This window comes from Triticum aestivum, chromosome 2A, assembly GCF_018294505.1.
Source record: "Triticum aestivum cultivar Chinese Spring chromosome 2A, IWGSC CS RefSeq v2.1, whole genome shotgun sequence".
Taxonomy (NCBI): Eukaryota; Viridiplantae; Streptophyta; class Magnoliopsida; order Poales; family Poaceae; genus Triticum; species Triticum aestivum.
The window spans coordinates 427,305,231-427,309,928 of record NC_057797.1 but is presented as its reverse complement, the minus strand read 5'-3'; the positions used below and the strand labels follow the sequence as shown (position 1 = coordinate 427,309,928).

The window sequence follows — 4,698 nt, the reverse complement described above, 5'->3', positions numbered from 1 at the left end:
GACTAGTCTTAGTCTGTTATAAGATCGGACACACACAGACACAGTTAATATTGCGTGCTACAGCTCGGTGGTTCCGTCTAAGACTAGCCACAGTAGGAGTAACTTCAGCAGTAACATCGAATCCAACTCAGCAAATTTGCTTATGTGGCAATGAGTTAATGAGAAAAGAGGTAGTAGTAGTAACTTAGCTAGTTACTGTAACATCACATGTCCCAATGCAATATGAGTCTATAACCTAATACCTCCGTCCGGATTTATTGGTCCCCATTGTATTTCGTGCCAAATTTTGACCATAGATTAAACTAACAAAATGTTCATGCATGTCACCAAACATTATATTTTTGAAAACTATGTTCAAATACGAATCCAATGAGATAATTTTTCTTGACATGCATTAACATTTTGTTAGTTAAATCTTTAGTCAAAATTTGGCACAAACTACAAAAGGGACCTATAAACCAGGACGGAGGTAGTAATAAATGAAGCTATGCATGCTACCACACTTACTTCTATGTTACTATCTACTATGAAGGTAATAACATAGTCTAGGAATACGCGTATGTTATTAATGTATGTTACTCTTCATTATGACTAGTCTAATTGCAGGTTTCAGCATGTCGGACCAAGAAAAGTGTAGAAACTACACCCAAAAAAAGTGTGCATGTTTTGGTAAAATGAGGACCTCGGGAATTTATATTCACATTTCGTTGTCTCTTGAGACGTGAGACCACAAACTCGACTAAACCGACCAAAATTTTGCTCCTACAAATTACAGGCTCTATCTAATCAACCTCCCCATCGGCCATCGCCCGCAAGTGGAAACAAACACCGCCCATCCAATCAAAATCCCATAGCTCGCGACGGAAAAAAATTATATGAGACCAGGTCTCATATAAATCAGGTGAGACCCGCCCTGATGAATGACATGTGGCATTCACAAATCACAAAGCATCTAATCTCTCCCCCCTTAATTTCAGGTGGGGGGTGGGGTGGATGCTTTATGATTTGTGAATGTCACGTGTCATCCATCAGAATGGGTCTCACCTGCTAATCCGTGAGACCTGGTCTCATATAATTTTTTTCCGCTGGCGACACCTTCCTTTGCTCTGTTTCCGGAATCGTCGGAGCCTCTCCATATTCCATTTTTTCCTATTCCATTTTTTCCATATTCGAGCGGACGAGCGGTCTTGCATGGGAACTCGCAGATCGATTCATCCGCGACGGCGACGCCATTGTGCTGGTTCACTCGCACTCGGGAATGGCGGTCAGGTCAGGTGAGAAGCGCGGCTGCATCCTCCCGGCGCTCTTCGCGCGCGCCACCGGCCGCCTCTTCGCCGCCAGCGCCTGCACGGTCTTGTACGCGAGGGTCCCGTCCACCTCCGGCGGCGGGGCGAACACGAGCGGCGAAACAGAGCCGGCGCGCCTCCTCCGTCCGCCGCTGCCGGAGGCGTTGGCGTTGGCCTTACCGACGAGCGCCGCGGACGCCCTGACGGCGAGCGCGGCGAGGTCCTCGCGCCGTAGCCCGTTCTTACGGGCCTCGGCGGGGAGCACGAAGTAGATCTGCCCCGGGCGGAGCTCCTCGGCCCCGGCGACTGCGGCCACGGGGCCCTCGAAGCCCATCGCGTCGGCGTCGCACAGGAACCACCCGGCGTCCCCAGCCACGGAGTTGTCCTCGAGCGCCTCCGCCGCTGTGGCAGGGCGCGGGTACTCCCGCAGCTCCCCGGTTGGCAGCAGTACCATAGCCGTGGAGGCAGGCTGCCCCTCTGCCCGCACCGCCGCCGCCGCTAGACATGCAGATCCCCATTTTATACTGGACTAGGTTTGTGGTGATGTTTGTGATGTTGTTGTGTGAGCTTGAGCTTTGAGACGGCGATGGAAGCGGAGGAATGGGAGGGCAGGGGAATGAGGAACATGACAGACAGACTGGCGTTTTAGTTTGGGACTTGGGAGTCGAAGCTGCGTTTACGTGGTGAATACGTAAGTACCGATTAGCCAGACAGCGCAACCGCGCTCAAAGGCCTTTCTTCTCTGTGCTCACAGTGATCAGGTGCTTCATCAGCCAAAAAACAATTATAGACTGCACTTTGGAAGTTACGAGTGGTGCCGAAGGTCAGAGTGTTCTGATGAAGGGTTTTCCGTGGCATCTTGCCAGACTCCATGACCTTGAAGCACCGACACATCAAGCCACTCGGCCACTGCGACATCTGTCAGGCTATGGACGAAGACTTAATGTATGCGCTCATCTCATGTTCACATGTCAAGCAGTCCTGGATTGCGGCGTAGGATCGGTTCGATCTTCACCTACCGAGACTGCATCTCTTAACATGGGCACGGGATGTAGTGCTCGATGATATGTTTTCTGATGATACTCTGTTGCAACATCATCACGATCATGCACGTTGTATGGACCTCCAGGAATAAATGGACTCATGACCAAGAGGGTTTCTCCCTAGTGCAGGCGCTTAAGTGGATCCATGAAACCTTGTTCATACTTAATATACCTGCCCGTTGGCCAAGAGTACAGACGGGGCAAGGCTGGAACCCCCCTGACGTGGGGGTGGATCACCATCAATACTGATGGTTCGGTTTTTCCGGTTGCCCGGTCTCACATATCGTTCATTGGGGCCTGGTGCAAGCCGCTAGAGGGGGTCTCGAACCCTTTCATTATTGAACTCCTAGCATTCCGGGAGGGTGTGATCTTTGCTCAGCTGCGCGGGATGTCACATGTGATAATGGAGGTCGATTGCATGGAGCTGGCCACCTAATGGAACTGGCGCGGCAACTCACGTTCCGTTGCAGCGCCTATCTTTCGAGAACTATATGTTTTAGTCCTTAATTTTGTGTCATTTTCGGTGCAGCATGTTAGTAGGGTTTTTAATTTTTCAACCCTTCTGTGTGCGCAATGTGCTTGTGCATCGGAGGGCATGGAGTGTTGGCTCGAGGAGAGCCCAGATTTTCTTGTGAATGGCCTAAGGGCAGACTGTAACCGAATGATCCTTCGTCGAATAAAGTCATAGTTCGATGTAAAAAAAGTAACCAGGTGCTAAGTATGTCATATACTCCTACAATATCTTTACAGTAGATAAGAAAACTGGTGTGACAAAGAATTTAAAGATGAGAAAGAGTATTTAGAGCATGGTTAATAGTATAGCCAACTACCTGCTATATGAAGTTGCCATGTCACATATAGTCGACCTAATAGCCAACATGCATAGTAGCAAGTTGCTAAGAACTACTAGTACTTTATTAATATATGGTCCACCTTACACCCTCATATTGTTTATTGGAGCCCGTGCTACAACTGGCTGTTAATCTGCAGCCCGCTTCTCTTCTCTGTCCTATTCTCTCTCATCCAACTCAACAAAAATATAATAGTTTAGTTCTTACAGCCTACTGACTATACCTTATTATACTTGCTCTTATGGTAATCAAGATAACACTTGGACCTACGTAAAATGTCCATCAACCAATGCATGAAAAATTTTAGTTGCTAAATAATTAAATTATTTAATGGGCTATAAGCCTATTTACATGGTACTTTTGTGTATATGGACAAGAGAGATAAAAAACGAAGCAGTGAGCTCTAAGAGCATGGTTAATAGTATAGTGATACGTCTTCATCGTATCTACTTTTCCAAACACTTTTGCCTTTATTTTGGACTCTAACTTGCAAGATTTGAATGGAACTAACCCGGACTGACGTTGTTTTCAGCAGAATTGCCATGGTGTTATTTATGTGCAGAAACAAAAGTTCTCGGAATGACCTGAAACTTCACGGAGATTATTTTTGGAAGTAATAAAAAATACTGGCAAAAGATCAAGACCAGGGGGCCCACACCCTAGCCACGAGGGTGGGGGGCGTGCCTGCCCCCCTGGGCGCGCCCCCTACCTCGTGGGCCCCCTGGAGCTCCTCCGACCTCAACTCCAACTCTATATATTCGTGTTCGGAGAGAGAAAAAAATCAGAGAGAAAGATTCATCGCGTTTTACGATACGGAGCCGCCGCCAAGCCCTAAACTCTCTCGGGAGGGCTGATCTGGAGTCCGTTCGGGGCTCCGGAGAGGGGAATCCGTCGCCATCGTCATCATCAACCATCCTCCATCACCAATTTCATGATGCTCAACACCGTGCGTGAGTAATTCCATCGTAGGATTGCTGGACGATGATGGGTTGGATGAGATTTATCATGTAACCGAGTTAGTTTTGTTAGGGTTTGATCCCTAGTATCCACTATGTTCTGAGATTGATGTTGCTATGACTTTGCTATGCTTAATGCTTGTCACCAGGGCCCGAGTGCCATGATTTCAGATCTGAACCTATTATATTTTCATCAATATATGTGAGTTCTTGATCCTATCTTGCAAGTCTATAGTCACGTACTATGTGTTATGATCCGGCAACCCCGAAGTGACAATAATCGGGACCACTTACGGTGATGACCGTAGTTTGAGGAGTTCATGTATTCACTGTGTGTTAATGCTTTGGTCCGGTACTCTATTAAAGGAGGCCTTAATATCCCTTAGTTTCTGCTAGGACCCTGCTGTCGCGGGAGGGTAGGACAAAAGATGTCATGCAAGTTCTTTTCCATAAGCACGTATGACTATATTCAAAATACATGCCTACATTACATTGATGAATTGGAGCTAGTTCTGTGTCACCCTAGGTTATGACTGTTATATGATGAACTGCATCCGGCATA

General features: G+C 47.4%; 1 pseudogene; it reads right to left on the bottom strand.

The window, feature by feature from the left end:
* Positions 1 to 680: 680 nt before the first annotated feature.
* LOC123185366 (uncharacterized) lies at positions 681 to 2,832 on the bottom strand (annotated as a pseudogene).
* Between the last annotated feature and the right edge of the window lie 1,866 nt (positions 2,833 to 4,698).